Raw genomic sequence first — 21,024 nt, forward strand, 5'->3', positions numbered from 1 at the left:
TTCTCATTTTTAAACTGCCTTGCCTGATTAACCTGAACCTTCTCTCCAATATTCTCCTTTGGCAAGAGGAGAAAATTTTCAACTGGAGGCATGTTTCCTGAGGAAGTTGGGTGGAATACAGTTGTTAAAATCTTTCCATGGAAAGCTTGTTACAGAGCTGTGGAGACACTGCCACCTCACCATAATGTCAGTAAATTAAACATGTTTAAAATGATGTGTATATATAATAGAAAAAGTAAAGAAAGCAAATTCTTTTTTCCCAAGTACATCAGCTTTTCATTCCAATTTTGTGACTAATAATTGCTCTGGAACTGTATATATGTGTTTTGTTCTACACATTCATTGTGCTCTATGGAGCATTGTTTATACTGTTTCAAATCTTCAAAAGCAAGTTTACAATAAAATTTTGAGTTCTACAAAATATTTATAAATTCCCTTTGATCCCAAAATGAGTGTCTGTGAAAAATATGTGGAACACAGCAGCTGCTTAACAGCACATGGCAACAGAACACAATTACTTAAGAGAGGGAGTGGAAAAGTACTATATCCAATTAAAATTGCAGGGGGAATTTAGTCTAGCAGAAAGTAATTACCCAAATTGGAATTTAGGGCCTGATCCTATTACCACTAAAGTTAATAGCAAAACTCCAGAGGCGCTGAGACAGGTCATCAGATTTTGATATCCCCACTTTTCAATAGTACTAGATGATCTTTGGCCACAGGTTGGTAGGATCTCAGTTTTATATGACAACTGAATTATAGTGGGACAAATTCTGTTGTATTTACTCCTATCTTCATTGGACGCACTCTCTGGAATTGCACTGTAGCAGAGAGCAGGACTTTGTATCTGCAAGCAGCACAGTGCACCTTTACACCATGCTGGGGTACGGACACTATCAGAGGAATATTAGCAGAATACTAGATTTTTCTTGTAAGTTTCATATTTAAGCACTGACCTTAACTCGATATATTTTACTTGGAGAGCTGATGAGATCACAGCCTAAAGTGTTGGAGCTGCAGGAATATAGATTTCCTGTTTTTCAAAAGTAGACTTCTCTGTTAGGGAGTCTACTGTTTTACCTTTTAACAATACGCTTTTTCTGTGAGTTTAGAATTAAATAAATTCTGAAATGATCAAAAACTTGATTAGTATTGAGCAGCATTTTAAAAACTGGAATGGTGTGAAAACAATTCAATCAGTTATTTGTGGAAAGGTGAATCTTCTTCTTAAGTACCTTGTGTTATTAGCTATTTTAAGCTTAATATGGCTGAGATAAAATCATATGATGTGAATGGTAATAAAAGTGAAGGCTCAATACATGTAGTCCTCTATGGTAGGGAATGACAGCTATGCTGTCTGATGTTATAAACACATCATAGAATTATTTAGTTTCCATGGAGATGGGCTTTGGAGGTGAGAAGGAAACCTGCCAACATTGAAATAATGGCTTTAAGAGCACTCTGCAATATTTGCTGAAAATGTTAGTGACTGATCTTTGATATGCTGTTGGAATATTAAAAGTCAGAGTTAGGAGTTTAAATATAAGCAATCCAACCATATTAATTAAACAAAGGAGTTTTTTGTCATATTCTACTGTTGTATCCAGTTGTCCCCCACAGCAAGTGGTTTAATTTATTTTGACAGTGGTACTACTTTGAGGTGATTTCTTTTCCCATCCTCCACCCTATGTATCCAATATTTCTAGTTTTGATTACAGAGCCAACAAACTATACATCGATGTCTAGAGAGAGAAATTAGCTTGTAACTGTTGTCTGTAGTTACTGCTAAACAACATTCATTGCAGTTTAGTTTGGGACATAGAAAGAGTTGTTCCAAGAATCAGAACTGTGCCAGATCAGTATTTCTCCTCTCCTTGTGGAAACTCCTGCCACTAAAATTTATCCCTATAGAAAACAATATGAAGTTCAAAAACTTACTGCATTCTGAGACTCCTACTTGTTTGTTGAAACAAAAAGATCTATCCACCCAGCCCGAATTTTAGTATCTTATGCATTGGGCCACTTTAGTGAGCATATGTGACTCAAAAACCCCTCACTGCCAAGATTATCCTGATCTTGGTATGTACATTGTGGTTCATCAAATAATGTCATGTGAGGTCTTAAATGAAAGCCAGGGTCACACTGGTGAAATGAACGTAGAGATGCTATGTAAGGAGTTATGTATGTATACTGAAAATGTGTTTTAAAGTCTGTTTCAAGGCAGAGTTGACAAACAGGATTTCTGTCAGACAAAAGGTGTTTATTCACCTTTCTTTCTGTCAGCATGTAAATTAAGCACTGTAAGCTAACACAGTGGATGTGAAATCAACAGGGCAGCCGCAAACAGGAAAATAAACAGCAGAGGTTATCTTGACTCAGTACAGCCAATGAACTTTGGGGATATAAGTAGAAGGCAAAAACACTCCTTTATCCTGCACTTAGAAAGTAAATGGACAGCGCATTTACATTCTTGAAAACAGGATCTCTGCCTACCTTGCAAAAGATTATGGGTAATTTCAGACTTTTTTTTTCAGGAGGTTAGCCTGTTAAGTTTAGTCTCTGGAAAGCATGTTAGGATTTTGTTTTATATATAACCTTTTTCTTTCCATTATCCTTACTCACTATCTCTTGAATCTTTGATAATAAACATATTGTTGTTTTCACTATAAATATATCTCAGTGCTGTGGTGTTAAGTGAGGTGCTGATCCTGAGTTGAATCATACAAGCTGGTGTGTACACTCTTTCCTTGGGGACAGCAGACATTTCTGTGAGTGTTCAGTGGATAGGGGGCTGGATGCTGCAGGGGGACACTTCAAAGGGACTCACACATTATTAACATGCAAGGCAAAGTAAGAGCTGGCATACCCCAAAGAAGCATTTTTGCGTGGCTAACAGGTTGGTTGTGTCATGGAGCTGACACCCAGTTAAACACAAGCAAGTATCCCTCAGGCTGGAGGCAGTTGGGTAACAAGGTGACTCTCAGTTCTTGGCACCCCAAGAACAACACAGCATATTAGCATACTTTTTTATTATTAAGGATAATTTTGCTTGTTACATTTAAACAGCCCTATTTATGGTTACTGTTTAAAAGTGACTTGCAAAGCTTTTTAGCTTTAAAAATTTTTTTAAATAGCATTCATATTCACATGTTTTTAAATTGTCCTAATTTTAGAAATAAATGAACCTTCTTGTAATTTGTCTCTTGGGGCACTTCTTCACTACCCGCTGGATCGGCGGGTAGCGATCGATCTATCGGGGATCGATTTATCACATCTAGTGTAGATGCAATAAAATCGATCCCCGATCGCTCTGCCGTCGACTCCGGAACTCCACCGCAACAAGAGGCGGAAGCGGAGTCGACGGGGGAGCGGCAGCAGTCGACTCGCCGCTGTCCTCACAGCCAGGTAAGTCGACCTAAAATACGCAACTTCAGCTACACTATTCGCGTAGCTGAAGTTGCATATCTTAGGTCGACACCGCCCCTCCCCCCCGTAGTGTAGACCTAGCCTTGGACATGTTGTTTTGTCACCAGCAACTCGTGTAACCTTGTTTTCTGTTAAATGACATCACAAATCCCATGGATGTGTTCATCTCTGACAAATCCAGATCTGAGTCTTTTTCCCTTTCCACACTATTGGAAAGCAGCAATGTAACAATTTTTACTAAAACAATGAAGCGAGGGAAAGAAAGGGGAAAAACTATTGGTATCTGCTTGGCATGCTGATAGCCATGATGTTAGGAGGGGAAAAGCTGAAGTCCCTCTCACTCAAGTTTTTAGATGGGCAGGGTGGGGTTAAGATGGTTAAAAGCAGCATTTTTCTTTGGTATAGTAAAGTTTCAAAGCTGTATTAAGTCAATGTTCAGTTGTAAACTTTTGAAAGAACAGCCATAACATTTTGTTCAGAGTTACGAACAACCTCCATTCCCGAGGTGTTTGTAACTCTAAGGTTCTATTGTAAAAATATCGGAGAGGCCATGGATTCCTAGCTTTTGTTTGTGTGTGTGTGTGTGTGTTTCATGAAATCTGTTTCCACTAAGAAGATACTTACTAGCGGTAAAATATCCTCCCCAAATATCACTAGGTTATGTGGTTCATGAAAGAGATTCCCAAATTTCTTTGAGACTAGTATTTGCTACTTACTCCATTGTAAAATAATTTAAGCAGATAGTTCAAAGTATTAAATTATTTAGCAAACTGAAAAAAAAATCTAATATAACATTTTAATGTGCTCAAGAAAAACATGACAAAACCTGGGATAAGGGAACTAACAAATGATATTAAAGAGCTTATCACAGCAAGCAAATATATTTAGCAAATCCACTTTTTAAAATGAGCTATAGCAGGGATCGGCAACCTAAATTTAGCACGCGGCTCGCCAGGGTAAGCACCCTGGCGGGCCAGGCCGGCTTGTTTACCTGCCACGTCCGCAGGTTCGGCCAATCGCAGCTCCCACTGGCCGCGGTTCGCTGCTCCAGGCCAGTGGGGGCTGCGGGAAGGGCCGAGGGATGTGCTGGCCGCCACTTCCAGCAGCTCCCATTGGCCTGAAGCAGTGAACCGCAGCCAGAGGGAGCCATGATCGGCCGAATCTGCCGACGCGGCAGGTAAACAAACCGGCCTGGCCCACCAGGGTGCTTACCCTGGCGAGCTGTGTGCCAAAGGTTGCCGATCCCTGAGCTATAGTTATGCTTGAGATGGGAAATAAATCAAATGTTAATGTTTTCCATAGTAATGTAATCAATAACCAATTACTGAATTTTAAAAAATCTTTACCAAATAGCGGAAGCAAACTTTTTGTGTTATAGTTAAGGCTGCGAGTTTGTCATGGAAGTCATAGATTCCATGACTTTCTGGGACCTCCGTGACTTCTGCAGTGGCTGGTGCAGTTGGCCCAGGGGGCCACCTGAGCAGCTTCGGCAGCCTTATGGCCAGCCACACCGGCTGCTGCTGGGGCAGTCTTGGGCCACCACGCCCCTCCCGCAGCAGCAGCAGCAGGAGTTTGGGTGTGGGAGGGGGCTCAGGGCAGTGGGTTGGGGCGTGGGAGGGGGTGAGGGCTCTGGGCAGTGCTTACCTTGAGGGGGCTTCCCAGAAGTGGCAACATGTCCCTCCCTCAGCTTCTAGGTGGAGGCACAGCCAGACAGCTCCATGCGCTGTCTCTGCCACAGGCACTGCCCCCGCAGCTCCCATTGGCTGCAGTTCCCGGCCAATGGGAGCTGCAGAGCCAGTGCTCAGGGGTAGGCAGCGTGCAGAGCCCCCCTGGCTGCGCCACTGCCTAGAAGCCAAGGGAGGGACATATCACCACTTCCAGGGGGCCACGCAGAGCCGGATAAGGAGCCTGCCAGCCCCGCCAACCCACTTCCCCCTGAGCACCAGCAGAGGTCCCAGGCTGCTCCCCATAGAGCACCCACGGCGTGTGTCCTCCCGCAGCACCTGCGGTGGCCCCCCCCCCGAGCACCCAAGATTTAGGGGTATATCGTACAAGTCATGGACAAGTCATGGGCGTGAATTTTTGTTTACTGCCCGTGACCTGTCCATGACTTAATAAAAATACCCGTGACTAAAACGTAGCCTTAGTTATAGTAACGGTTATGGTGTGTTTGGAATGACTCAGTAACATGCATTCTTGCTGAACAAGTAAGTTGCCAGAGTTCCTGGTTCTTCATGAAAATGCAATAAGCCCAAATTCTGCTTTGCCATATTGGTGTAAATCAAGAGTAACTAAATCAGGTGAGTTATTACAGAATTACAATGGAGAATGAAAGCAAAAATTGATTCTAAGGCTGCATCTCTCTCTCTTGGGGGGGGGGGGGAGAAAACTGTTTCTTGTCTGAAGAAAATGAAAACAAATGGCTTCATATGGCTGTTTCACCTTTCCAATTAAAAAGGTGAAAAACCCCTTCCTCGCTGTATAAAATAAGAAGTGTCATTGCTTAACAGTATGGTCTTGATAGAAACAGGCAATGCGTTTGAAGTTGAACCTGATTGATAACTCTTTCTTCCCATCACTAAGTTTTTTGTGTTGGAAGAAGTTCTGTGGTGAGGCATTGGTAATGGAGCGTCATACTATGTACACTTGATAATACTACAGAAGAGAGTTGCCTGGAGGTCTGACAGATTGATGTTAGACCACTGTAGTTTTGCTTTAACTGAAGTAGGAAAAGTAATCTAGTGATTAAGGCACTAACCTAGAACTTTGGAAACCTGGTTTCAAGTCCCTACTCTGCCACAGACCTCCTGTGTGACCATGAGCAAGTCACTTAGTCACTCTGTGCCTCAGTTTCCCATCTGTAAAATGGGGATGATAGTACTTCCGTATCTCACAGGGGTGCTGAGGATAAATCCATTAAAAGATTGTGAAGTGCTCAGATACGATGGTGATGAAGGTCATATAAATAACTTAGCTTAAAGTATATAGAAAATTAACATTAAATTTTGGTTTTACTGGATTTTACTGAATTTCCCTACTTTTGCCTGATTCTCCTGTACTTCTGTGAATATTGTCAGCTAATTTATAGTTTTTACATTCCATATTTCCCAGTACCATCTTAGAAGCCTGAAATTAACTTACTTTTTTACCAGTTTTTGCATTAGAGTCAGTGTTTTAGCAATGCCCCACTACAATAGTGAAGACCTTTTTGATGACCTCTGTCCCGCAGAAATGTGTGTGTAATCTCATGGAACTCTTGCAGAATTTTGGGTTGTTATCTCCAGTGGCCTGGCTAAGTTCCAGATAAGGTAATTGTTTTACCCATCTAGATTCTTCAGTAACTTCAGCTGGTACCCAGGGAAAATAAACCAAAACCTATTCTGACACATCTGACAGTGCCAAAAAATCCACATATATAACAACTCACTTTTCAGTCAGCAGCTGATTTAGCACTTTTTAGTCCCTCAACTAGAACAATTGTTTTTCCTGCTGTGGGACTGCTTTGAGGTCTAGTAGGTGTAGTTCCAACCAGCTCAAAAGGAATAGAACTTATCCTAAGGATTCCTTGGACTCCTTGGACAAGGACTCCTCATTGTTTTTGCTGATACAGACTAAGGGTAGGTCTACACTTACCTCCGGGTCCGGCGGTAAGCAGTCGATCTTCTGGGATCGATCCCGGAAGTGCTCGCCGTCGACGCCGGTACTCCAGCTCGGCGAGAGGAGTACGCGGCATCGACGGGGGAGCCTGCCTGCCGCATCTGGACCCGCGGTAAGTTCGAACTAAGGTACTTCGAATTCAGCTACGTTATTAACGTAGCTGAATTTGCGTACCTTAGTTCGAAGTGGGGGGTTAGTGTGGACCAGGCCTAACACGGCTACCACTCTGAAACCTATCCTAAGGATGTCTTCCCTGGTGTCTGCGTCCTTGATGATCAGGACAAATCCTACAGAATTGTCTGTTTTTATCAATACCCTCTTTTCGAACCAGTGTTCAGTTGAACCTGGCTACCTTTTGGGCATGTTGAAAAATAATCTAATGACTTTCATTCTACCAGTGGTAGGTATTGGAATCTGTTTAGCAATTCAGTCTCCCGGCTGTAATCCTCCTGCTTCTGATCTGTTCAGCATAGCTAGTTCATTCAGCTACTATAGCATGTGATGTATGTGCTCCTAGTTGACAGGAAATATTTCTCTTGAACCAAATTATGTTAACTGCATCCAGGTACTACGTTGCTGGATGCTTTATAAATGTGTGTACTACTAACAAGTTAGATAAGAGTGTTTGAAAATCCCTGCAGGAGAAACCTGGTGGGTACTTTCAGCTGTAGCAAAAAGGGAACATTTGTTGTCAGGTTCCAGCCAGGAATACAATTACTGACAAGCCAAATTCTGTTTTATAAGGGCTTTTAAGACAGGGAATGCTGGCTTGGCCTTAAGACATTCAGCTGTTTCTTAAGGGAAAAAGTTCAAAATATTAACAAAAAGAACTGGTCTGTTTGTTTTGTACTTCTAACAACTGAAAAAACTTGATATTTAGAAACATTTACATTATTCAAATAATTAGTCCATGATATATTCTTATCACTTTTGTTTTAAGAATGACAACAGCACATGTGAATAATCTGTTTTCTAAAGAAATATTTTAATGTTATTTACTCTTGATAGCATGTGTACTACAGTATGTGTGACATAGGTGAGTAAAGTGGGACTTGAAAGAGAGATTCAAATAATAAATGGTATAGTAAAGGTCAATCTGGGCTCCTGTTTACCCTTTCTGATAACATAAGGATGAGAGAACAGCGAATAACAAGGAAACACAAAATATGTATAATGATAAAAGGAAATACATTTTTATACAATGCATAATTTAATGTGTGGAACTCCTTGCCATAAGATATGACTGAGGCAAAGTGCTTGATTAAAATAAAAAGGATTGTGCATTTCTATGATTAGGAGAAAATTTGCAGCTATATAAATTATCATAAAGAGGCATTTTAAAATCTTAGGCTTCCAGGTATAAGCCAACCACTGGATGTCTCGGGTTAGGAAGAAATTTTCCTTTTCTATTTTTACATAATAATCTATAATGGGGTTTCTTGCATCTTCCTGTGAAGCATCTGTTATTTGCCACTGTCAGAAAAAGAATATTGGACTAGACGACTCACTGATCTCAGTCAGTATGACACTCATCTGTTATGTTTTGCTAGCACTTAGCTACTACAGTGATAAGCACTTCATAAATTTTTATGCATAGTTAGATTTTACATTATAAACAATAGGTGTTAAGGTGGTCAGTTCATAAATGTACATTTTGGATAAAGTACCTAAACTTAAATCTACACAACAGACCGCGTTTTACAATGTGAGTAACTACTGTAGTATACTAGAAAAGTTCAGAGAAGGGCAACAAAGATGATCATGGGTATGAAACAGCTTCCATACCTAGAGACACTAAAAAGAGTAGGCTATTAAGCTTAGAAAAAAGAGAACTAAGGGGGGAATATGAGAGAGGTCTATAAAATCATGAATGGAGTGGGAAAATTGAATAGAAAATACACAATACAAAACCAGGGGTCACCCAGTGAAATTAGTAGGCAGCAGGTTTAATACAAACAAAAGGAAATATTTTTTCACACAATGCACAGTTAACCTGTGGAACTCATTGCCACAAGATGTTGTGGGGGCCAAAAGTATAATGGGGTTCAAAAAAGAACTAGATAAATTCATGGAGGATAAGTTCATCAATGACTATTAGCCACGGCGGTCAGGGATGTAACCCATGATTGAGGTGACTCTAAACCTCTGACTGCCAGAAGCCAGAAGGGGAAGATGGAGTGGATCACTCCAGCTGCCCTGTTCTGTATGCTCCTCCTGAAGCTCTGGTACTGGCTAATCTTGGAGACAGGATATTGGGCTCGATGGGCCATTGATCTGATCTGGCATGGCCCTTCTTATGGTCTTAACTGTATGTGGTTGGTCTCTGGCTGCCTGTCCAGAAGAAAAGGGATTATTGCCCCTTTAATGGCTCCCTGTGTAACTGGTAGCAGAGGGAAAGTTTACCCTGACAGCCAGAGATGAGCAGGAAGCAGCTGGACTAGGAAAGAGGAGAGTGCACTGCCCTTCCAACTGACTGGAAGAGTGGTAGGGTATTTATACTCTGTAGTGTAGTGCCAGAGAAGCCCTCTTTTATCTGGATTGTGCTGGTAACACCCACCCACAGGATCCAAAAAAGGGCTAGATCCATTCATAATCCTCTGTGGGCATCACGCTTGTCATGCTTTTTCCTTGGGGGCTGGGGAAAAAATTGTCTCTCATCACCTTATTGTCTGAGATAGGGTGGGTGTTTTCTGCCTTCTCCACAGCAGATTTGAGATCCGGTGGAGTGGAGTATGGGGGTTAGCTTACTATGTATAATTTGTGGCAGATGGCCAGTGCACGTACTTGTTATGGAAAGCATATAGTTATTGGATAAAATGGATTGTGAAAGGATTTGAAGGAAAGTATCCCTTAAGGGAGCTGAGGAAATGGGGTTCAGGACTCCTATGTCTGGAACACCAGAAAGCCAACCCCCCTCCTTTTTCTAGCGCCTCTCCCTTAAGGGAGCGGAGGAAAGGGCCTTGGAACTCCTACATCTGGAATAGTAGTGGGAAGCTGACCTCCCTCCTTTTTAGCCCTGTTAAATCCTCATACAAGGGGAGGGCAGCAGAGTCCCAACATGAGGTGGCTGTGACCAGGCTGGGGATTATGTGGAAATAATTAAGGAATTGTGATGACCTGCGCTGTACAATTTATTGCCAGGCACTCCCAGATATTTTAAGTGAATAAAGTTGCAGCCTAATTAAACCACATCCATTACCTCCTGTCTTTCTTCTGAAATGTCTGGACAATGGTGCAAGTCTTAAGTGCTTTGAGACATTAGGCTGAGGTGAAGCACCAAAAAATTGTGTTCTATCTTATTTCTGTTTATAGTATGTTTAAAATAGTGTGGAACATTAACAGTTTCATTTTCAAAGATTAAAATACGTTGTTTTTTTCAGGAAAAAGATCTCAAAACAAACTAAGGGCCTAATCCTCCAATTCATTCCTTGGTTCTTTTGTCAACTAATTCTAGTGAGCTGTTATGGATTTAAGTGTTATAAGATTCCTGCTTTGTACAGCATCTGTAGATTAGGAATCTCATCAGTTTCCATTTTCTGCTGATTCTTCAGAGAAAGAACAATTCAGTTGCTAAAAATTACTAGGTAAAAATGGTACCTTCTGACTCATCAGAGATGCTTCTCTGTGCATATTCAGTCATAGCTGGTGATTTACATGACAAAACTGATTCCTCCCCCCATTTTTTCCTCCTGTTAGCTCTGCAGAGCCTACACACCAGGGAGAGATGGACATTGATTCGGTTCAGTCTTGTGCATCAACAGAACTGTTTAATAAATTGCAATTTGTTAGGCTAGTAAACCCAGTAGCAATAGATTGGCACAGATGTAACTGAAGGCCTAATTTAACCTAAAGAGCTTTTATTACTGGTGCTGATGCATGAAAAGGAAAGAATATAGTTTGACTTTATAATCCCAGGATTAATTTTAAGGATACAACAAAAATATTGATATTTTTTTTTTTTGTTTATAAGCAGCAAGTTTTGGATGTAGTGAATCCTCTAGGATTACATAAAATCTAAATTACACACCTGGTTTTGGTTACTTGCAATTTTTTGAAAATTATCCTTGTGGGTGAAAATTGCTATGCTTTTTATCAACCCAAAAATGACTCCTTGTGGCAAAGTTGTTTTCACTGTGTCTACATACAAAATTTGGTCAATTTAACTTATGTTGGCTTATAGACATGGACTCTTGTATGTCACTCAGGTGCATGCACACTTTGGTATTTGAGTTGGTACTGCATGTCCTCACCACAAGTTGTTGCAGTGATTAGAAAATGCAGTGTAGCATGGGAAGATATTGCAGTGTGCCCCACACTGCTGTCCAATGCAAAGCCCTTGTGGGACATTTTTGAAGGGTTTTTTTGTAGGATACCAGTAATTTGCGTAGGGATTTCTGGGAACTAAGTGTTGAGTTCCCATAGTACTTATTCCACTCCATAATTTTAATGTAATTTAAAAAATTCACCACAGTCCTGCCCACTGCTTTTCAGTCACCAACACCTCTCTGGCAGAAGCATGGATCCTGCATGGCTTAGTGCAATTCTTATTATCATTGCTAATGCAGAATACACAATTTTAATTGTATTCCCAGTGCTGGCTTTAAAAGTAAACTGAGGAATTAGAAGTCCATTTCTTTGTTCTCTAAGCATGGGTGCCATTTTTAAATAGGGAAGAAAGGTTGGGGGAGAAGGAGAGGATTCAGGCACCAAAAAGGGAAACAATCATGCTTATAGGGAATAAATGAATCTATACATTAACTTGAGCTACTTGTGTATCAGCACAGCTGTGATGCTGTAAGCTCGCTAGTGTAGACATGGTTTAAGTAAGCAATGCAGTGTCTACACTGACACTGCATCGACCTAAGTATATCTGCTTAAGTGCTACGCCTCTCGCGGAGGTGGAGTTATTAAGTTGATGTAGTGGGCGAGTTACATTAATGGAAGCTGCATTTTACTGTAGACGCTTACAGAGTTAGGTCGATGTGAGCTACCTTATGTTGACCTAACTCTGTAGTGTAGACCAGGGCTACGTCAAAACAGGTTGGTTTAAGTCAACAAAACTTAGTAGTGTAGACCAACCTCACTCTTGTAGGAAACTGAGAAGTTGATAGACTTGGTTTCTCAGGATCTTAAGGAGATGCTGGTGGTTATTTTTTTGTTAAGCAGTTAACCTTTTTGGAAATGCGGTTTGAGGTTAAAAAAGAAAAGAACATTTGCAGTTCGCTTTCAAAAAATTGAATATATTTGTATTTGAAAACTGATGTAGCAGAAGAATTTTGCAACATGGATTGTTGTCACTGTAGGTAAAGGGCTGGTCCACACTAATCCCCCAGTTCGAACTAAGATACACAACTTCAGCTACGTGAATAACGTAGCTGAAGTCGAAGTATCTTAGTTCGAACTACAAGGTACTTACCGCGGGTCCACACGAGGAAGGCAGGCTCCCCCGTTGACTCCGCGTACTCCTCTCGCGGAGCAGGAGTACCGGTGTCGACGGCGAGCACTTCCGGGATCGATTTATCGCGTCTAGACAAGACGCGATAAATCGATCCCAGAAGATCGATTGCTTACCGCCGAACCTGGAGGTAAGTATAGACGTACCCAAAGGGTGTTATTAAACCTGGATTTGGTATTGCATGGTATTCTCTGTAGATTAACCCTTCTATGTCTGTTCCCCTTAATTTGTTTATTAATGAACTGTCAATTGCTTAATTTATTAGAAACACTGAAAATATGTGACACAGATAAATAATTTTAATTGAGGGAACTGTAAATTTATGTTGAGAACTCAACCACATTACAGGTCAGAAAACAACCTGAATTAAATCTGTGTGCATGTGTTTCTTAAAACTATACATAAAATGTAACTGATTAGAAGCCTAAATTTATTAGTGATGGTAATTTTGTGCAGTTAAAAATGAATAAATTATCAAAATAGCCATGGCATTTTATTTAATTTTGCTGCATTTTGCTAAACTGCATGGAGCAGAACAGGCAGGGAGGGTGCTTATGAGGAGCTGAAAACTGCAGGTAGGAAAGGGCTGGGAAACATTAGTGCTTCCCTCCTTCTCCAGCTGATGGACCTGCTTTGACTTGTCAGGACACAGTCCTAGGGTATGTCTACACTACGAAATTAGGTCAATTTTATAGAAGTCAATTTTTAGAAATCGATTTTATACAGTCGATTGCGTATGTCCACACTAAGCGCATTAAGTCGGCGAAGTGCGTCCTCACTACCGTGGCTAGCATCGACTTACGGAGCGGTGCACTGCGGGTAGCTATCCCACAGTTCCCGCAGTCTCCGCCACCCATTGGAATTCTGGGTTAAGCTCCCAATGCCTGATGGGGCAAAAACATTGTCGCGGGTGGTTTTGGGTACATGTTGCCCCTCCATCCATGAAAGCTACAGCAGACAATCGTTTCGCGCCTTTTTTCCGAACAGACGCCATACCATGGCAAGCGTGCAGCCCGCTCAGCTCAGCTCACTGATACCAGCGCTGTTGTGTCCTGGGTGCTGCTGGCAGCAGACGGTGCAGTAGGACTGCTAACCGTCATCATACACCGCTTCCGCTGCAACTCTGCTCTGCTGCTATTGTCTCAATAGTGAATTTCTCCATGTTGTCTGTCATGGGCCCCCGGGTACGTGTGTTCTTCCTCGGGAAATGTGCGCGGTGCTAACTGTTGTACTCCACCGCTTCCGCTGCAACTCTGCTCTCCTGCAGACGCCATACCACGGCAAGCATGGAGCCCACTCAGCTCACCACTGCTGCTGTGAGCATTGTAAACACCTTGCGCATTATCCTGCAGTATGTGCAGAACCTGCAAAAGCAGGAGAGGAGACGACGACAGCGCGATCACGATAGTAATGAGGACATGGACACAGACTTCTCTCAAAGCACGGGCCCTGGCAATTTGGACATCATGGTGGTAATGGGGCAGGTTCATACCATGGAACTCCGATTCTGGGCCCAGGAAACAAGCATAGACTGGTGGGACCGCATAGTGTTGCAGGTCTGGGATGATTCCCAGTGGCTGCGAAACTTTTACATGCATAAGGGCCCTTTCATGGAACTTTGTGACTTGCTTTCCCCTGCCCTGAAGCACAAGAATACCAAAATGAGAGCAGCCCTCACAGTTGAGAAGCGAGTGGCGATAGCCCTCTGGAAGGTTGCAACGCCAGACAGCTATCAGTCAGGCAGGAATCAGTTTGGAGTGGGCAAATCTATTGTGGGAGCTGCTGTGATCCAAGTAGCCAAAGAAATCACTGACCTGCTGCTATCAAGGGTAGTGACTCTGGGAAATGTGCAGGTCATAGTGGATGGCTTTGCTGCAATGGGTTTCCCTAACTGTGGTGGGGCGATAGACAGCACGCATATCCTTATCTTGGGACTGGACCACCTTGGCAGCCAGTACATAAACCACAAGGGGTACTTTTCAATGGTGCTGCAAGCACTGGTGGATCACAAGGGATGTTTCACCAACATCAACGTGGGATGGCCGGGAAAGGTGCATGATGCTCGCATCTTCAGGAACTCTGGTCTGTTTGAACAGCTGCAGGAAGGAACTTACTTCCCAGACCAGTAAATTACCATTGGGGATGTTGAAATGCCTATAGTTATCCTTGGGGACCCATCCTACCCCTTAATGCCATGGCTCATGAAGCCATACACAGGCACCCTGGACAGTAGTATGGAGCAGTTCAACTATAGGCTGAGCAAGTGCAGAATGGTGGTAGAATGCATTTGGATGTTTAAAAGCTCGCTGTCACAGTTACTGACTGGGTTAGGCCTCAGCAAAACCAATATTCCCATTGTTATTGCTGCTTGCTGTGTGCTCCACAATATCTGTGAGAGTCAGGAGGAGACGTTTATGGCGGGGTGGGAGGTTGAGGCAAATCACCTGGCAGCTGATTACATGCAGCCAGACACCAGGGTGATTAGAAGAGCACAGCTGGGTGCCCTGCACATCAGAGAAGCTTTGAAAACCAGTTTCATGACTGGCCAGGCAATGGTCTGACAGTTCTGTTTGTTTCTCCTTGATGAAAACCTGCCCCCTTGGTTGACTCTAGTTCCCTGTAAGCCAACCGACCCCCCCCCCCCTTCGATCACTGGTTTCAGACGTAATAAAGGCATTAATTCATCACACAAATAGGGGGAAAACTTGCAAGGTAGCCTGGGAGGGGTGGGTGAGGAGGGAAGCACCGGGTGGGGTGGTGGATGAGGGGAGGAGGGAAGGACAAGGCCACAGTACAGTTCAAAACTTATTGAATGCCAGCCTTCTGTTGCTTGGGCAACCCTCCGGGCTGGAGTGGCTGGGTGCCCGTAGCCTCCTGCCCCCGCCCCCTGTTCTTGGGCGCCTGGGTGAGGAGGATATGGAACTTGGGGAGGAGGGCAGGCGGTTATACAGGGGCTGCAGCGGCAGTCTGTGCTCCTGCTGCCTTTCCTCCAGCTCCACCAGACGCCTGAGCATGTCAGTTTGCTCCCCCATTAGCCTCAGCATTGCATCCTGCCTCCTCTCAGCGTGCTCTTCCCTCCTCTCATCGTGTTCATTTAACGCTTTCCTGGTCTCTGCCATTGTTTGTCTCCACACAGAGCGGGAGGACTGCATGAGCTCTGAGAACATGTCGTCGTGAGTGCGTTTTTTTCGCCTTCTAATCTGCGCTAGCCTCTGGGACGGAGATGATAGGGGGAGCGTAAAAGCATTTGCAGCTGTGGGAGGAAAAAAAGGGAGAGTAGTATTCAAAAAGATACATTTTAGAGAACAAAGGGAAGATTATTTCACACTGAATCAAGCGATTCTCAATATATAGCGCATGTGCTTTTGGTACAAGGTCGCATTTTGCCTCTTATCTTGAGTGCTTGCCGGTTTGGTGTGAGACATCACATGCTCGGCTGGGCAACAGAATTTGGCTTGCAGGCAGCCATGGTAAGGCAAAGTGTTTCGGCTTCTGTTGTAGCCTCTGTCCATCATGCCCTTGGAGATTTTGGCAAATATATTGGCATTTCGTCTTTTGGAACAGAGTTCTGCTTGCATGGATTCTTCTCCCCATACAGCGATCAGATCCAGTACCTCCCATTCGGTCCATGCTGGAGCTCTTTTGCGATTCTGGGCCTCCATGGTCATCTGTGCTGATGAGCTCTGTATGGTCACCTGTGCTGATCAGCGCGCCACGCTGGCCAAACAGGAAATGAAATTCAAAAGTTCCTGGGGCTTTTCCTATCTACCTGGCCAGTGCATCTGAGTTGAGAGTGCTGTCCAGAGCGGTCACAATGGAGCTCTCTGGGATAGCTCCCGGAGGCCAATACCATCGAATTGCGTCCACACTACCCCAAATTCAACTCAGCGAGGTCGATTTTAGCGCTAAACCCCTCGCCGGGGAGGAGTACAGAAATAGATTTTAAGAGCCCTTTAAGTCAACAAAACAGGCTTGGTCGTGTGGACGGGTGCAGGGTTAAATCGATGTAACACTGCTAAATTCGACCTAAACTCGTAGTGTAGACCAGGGCCAAGTGTTGAACACAGAGTATGCTGAAGCTGGCATTCCTCCTACTGAGTCTGGTGAGTCTCCAGCTTTTCACACAACAGCCAGCCCAAAGACTGGATCATCCAGGACCTGTGGGCTGGAGATTGAGATAGTTCACCAGCTGGTGTCTGAGGAGGTAGGGAACAACTAGGTTTTACAGGAAAAATGCCCAGCTGCAGTAGCAAGATGGTTTCTTGGGAGCCATAACAGGTCTATTAAAAGAACAATAGTTAAGGCTAAGATTATGTCACGGAGGTTGCGGAAGTCACGGAATCCGTGACTTCCATGACCTCCATGACATTGGGGGCCCCCGCACCTGACCAGCCGCTCTCTGCAACGGGAGGACCCTGGAGCAGCCCAGCCTCTGTGAGAAGGTGCAGGTGGTGGGTGCCACCAGCGGCTCCGACCCCTGAGCTGTCCAGCCACCACTGCTGGCAGTGGCTCAGCCGCCGCAAGCAGCCAGGGCCCCCCTGCAGCTCCCAGCTGCCAGTGGCGGCAGAGGGACCCCGGAGCTGCTCAGTGGCTGTGGGCGGGGACCTCCCCACAGCTCCCAGCTGCCAGTGGCGGCAGAGGGACCCTGGAGCTACTCCCCAGCCTCCGCCACTGGCTGGGGTCCCCCTGCAGATACTCTGCCACTACAGGTGGCGGCAGACCCCCCTGCAGCTTCCAGCTACGCAGGGCGGCAGGGGGACCCCTCGCTCCCACTGGGCAATAGGGTCCCTGCAGCTCCCAGCTGCTGCAGGGGCGGGTAGGGTGCTGGACCCTCCTGCCTCCCCATTTCGTAAGAGATGTTTTGAGTAAAAGTCAGGGACAGGTCACAGCTTCTGTGATTTTTTGTTTATTGCCTGTGACCTGTCCTTGACTTTTACTGAAAATACATGACAAAATCATAGCCTTAACAATGGTAAAACAGCTTCTGCTCCCTGCAGAGCTCATCTGCTTCTTGGTTCTTTGCTTGGATCCCTTTCCTCCCTGTAGCGCACGTTGACCCTCAGCTCTGGCTCTCAGCTGACCCCTGCCTCTCCATCCCCTAGGCAAACACTCTAGAAACCTTTGCATCAGGGACTGTCACATTATATGTTTGTGCATCTTGTCAGCTGGTCATGGGTGAACCCGATTAGACCCAAGGCTTTCCTGTGACTGGCTGATGTGATGTTAAATATGAATAATCCCTGCCTATACTGAAGGTAAAGTTGTGTTTTAATATCTTATTTAACATGACTCCTTAAGACTGTGTTCTACCTCAATGTAATTTTCAAGTCTTTGGGGTTGGTGGGGCTGATGGACACTCCTCCTGCCTCCAGTCTTGGAGGAGACATCAAGGAGGAGCCACTGTCCACCATTCCCCTAAGTCCCAGAGCTGGAACAATATATTCAGAAGTAGAGCTGCTGTCCTTCCCCCCCCTGTTGAAACCTAAGCCAAGCTGGCACACTGACCCAGCAGGGCATAAGTTCAGCCTTTTATAGGCAGAGCCCAGTGAAGCCTCACTCACCAGTGATTAGTAATAACAGACTTTTCCAGCACAAGACTGTCAGTAATATAAATTCATCTCGCTACGGTTGGGGTTATGGGTATGTGTTTGGGTATGATTTTGAGCTGCTGGGCATGTACATTGTTGGTGGTTGTAGGTTGGAGGTGATGTGCATTTTGGATGTGAGAAATGAGTATGTCTCTCGGCCATGATTACGGCTCTACCAAATTCACGGCCATGAAGAATGCGTCACGGACCTTGAAATCTGGTCTTTCCCTGTGAAATCTGGTCTTTCATGTGCTTTTACCCTATACTACACAGATTTCACGGGGGAGACCAGCGTTTCTCAAACTGGGGGTCCTGACCCAAAAGGGAGTTGCGGGGGTGGGGGTCGCAAGGTTATTTTAGGGGGATCGTGGTATTGCCAGCCTTACTTCAGTGCTGCCTTCAGAACTGGGCGGCCGGAGAGTGGTGGCTGCTGACCGAGGGCCCAGCTCTGTAGGCAGCAGCACAGAAGTAAGGGTGGCAATACCATACCATGCCATCCTTACTTCTGTGCTGCTGCAGGCAGCGGCTCTGCCTACATAACTGGACTCCCAGCCAGCAGCTGCTGCTCTCTGGCCACCCAGCTCTGAAGGTAGCACCACTGCCAGCAGCAACGCAGAAGTAAAGGTAGCAGTACCGCAACCCCCGTCCACAATAACCTTGCAATCCCCCCACAACTCCTTTTTGGGTCAGGACCCCTACAGTTACAACACTGTGAAATTTCACATTTAAATATCTGAAATAATGAAATTGAGAACTTTTAAAATCCTATGACTGTGAAATTTACCAAAATGGACTGAATTTGGTAGGGCCCTAGCTATGACTTTTGAGGGATAAAGCATGTGACTGTAGTTGGTCTGGATGTTAATATTTTAATAACATGAATTTCTAGGTTTGTAGTGTTTGCATTGAAAATAAATATTCTTCTGCCACTATAACTGTAGACGCATAACGCTTTTGGTGTGGAAATAATATAAATGTTCATCTGAGGAGGTAGGCAGTAAGTACAAGAGGAGGGGACAGCACAATGCAAACGTATTCATCATTCTCATACTACAGATGGTAATAAGATGTGGAATGATGTACCTATGCTACCCTAACTATAGCTCTTAAATATTACATAGTATCTTTCTCTGTGGCTTGTTATTCATCAGTGTTGCCAAGATATTAGCTGCTGTGCTTCATGAAATGTTTGTATGAATGCTGCACTATAGAATTTAGTTACAGTGGTAACACTACTGAGTGCTCAGAACCTTCATTTTCATCCTGAGATATTACTTTAAAATACAGTTGTAAACTGGTGGATCAGCTCCCCATCTTGGGACACACCCAATTTCATTTGTAGCCCCTTCCCCAGGGCTCTGTTTATTCTCCAGCATAAAACAAAAGTATCAGCCCTGTTCTTGACTGAGGTTGTGGGGCCACTTCTGGTAACTGAAGGCTCTGGACCTCCGCAGCCTACCAGGGGGGAGGAGTGGTCTGAAGGGCCTGCTTGCCCTCTTGCAGCCTTCTGCTGCAGCCACAAAAGAGTAAGCTTTCAGTGCGCTCTTGGTTCCCAGCCCCCTTATGGAGTTGGGGCCTTGCTTTATACCCTCCAGCTGGAAATCTGACCCAATAACTAGGTGTTGCTCAGTTGGGCCTGGGTCAGTAATTCCCAGCACCGTCCTGCTGGTCTTCCCTCCAGAAGAGGGCTCTCTGTTGTCTGTCACTCCTGCCCATCGAGGAAAGGTCTCAGTAGCAAGCCTCCCAGACCTGGTCTACAGACCTGGTCTATCAGGGCTCATGCTAGCACTCCAAAAATAGCTGTGTAAACAGCATTTTGTAGTTGCAGCATGGGCTGAAGCTCTGACTTGGAAGCCTCAGGAGGGGTGTGGGCTTCAGATCCCCATGGTATTTTTAATAAAATTTAACATATATCATACAAAATCTAACATACCGTAATGGGCCATACTGCAAAAAGATTATCATTTGGAAATTATTCTAGTTTGTGAGAAATGTCAATCCTAATTCTAGAAAACGGTTACTGTCTTTTTACAACAAAAGGCATAAATTAATCTGTTTTATTATGAGCGCTGCTGCCACCAACTCCCAGAACTCCCACATTAATCAAGAGTCAGATGAAAATCTCTGCAGTTTTCTTGTTTGTTTGCATGTTTGTTTGTTTGTTTGTTTTTTAATAGTTACTGATAATGAAACTGCCACTCTCAATCTGTAGACCATAAAATGAGGAGAAATTGATCCCTTCCATATAAATACAGAAGGCTATCTTTTAGTTTATGTCCACATATGTTCTAGTTTAAGCCTAATTGTAACCTATGTAATGATATTTCAACTATAATTTTCTTCTGACATCTTGAATCTTTTCTCTCACAATGCACTAGGTTATAGTGAAAGATTTATTTTAATTGTGTAGCTTTGATATTTTAAATAAATTTTAACATCATACAAAAATAGAATTTCCATTTCTAAATTCAGTATCTTGGAGGTAATCAAAGTGAGTTTATTGTCCAGCTCTACCCTTTTCCAGTACAGATAAAATTGGTTAACAGATTTTTTACATATGGATATTTATTTTATTAAGGATATAACAAACTTTAAAATGATTGCATGTATCTTTGTGGTGACATTAAAACTTAGTGAATATTCCTACATTCTTTTCATTGCTTTTACATCTGACCTCACATTCACAGGTTTTTGTTGTTGTTGTTGCTATGTTCATTATCTGGCTGTACAGATCATTTACTTTTCAAAAACACATTTTTTTTCAAGTGCATGTCCTTGTGCTTTGTGTTGTCCTTGTTAAAACTGTTATGTATGTTTCCAGCACTATCCTTTGGCCTAAAGCTGGCAGTCCGTTATCAGACGGCTTGTGGAGGTTAGTTTTTTTTGGTGGTTTTGTAG

The 21,024-nt window shown here is 43.7% G+C and overlaps 1 protein-coding gene across 3 annotated transcripts in view; it reads left to right on the forward strand.

The window, feature by feature from the left end:
- The window catches only part of LOC112115849 (calmodulin-regulated spectrin-associated protein 2), a 181,725-nt gene that overhangs the window by 86,455 nt on the left and 74,246 nt on the right, over positions 1–21,024 (forward strand). The gene's annotated exons all lie outside the window — the stretch shown is intronic.

The sequence above is a fragment of the Terrapene carolina genome, unplaced genomic scaffold (assembly GCF_002925995.2).
Source record: "Terrapene carolina triunguis isolate 2854851 unplaced genomic scaffold, T_m_triunguis-2.0 Scaffold210, whole genome shotgun sequence".
Classification (NCBI taxonomy): domain Eukaryota; kingdom Metazoa; phylum Chordata; order Testudines; family Emydidae; genus Terrapene; species Terrapene triunguis.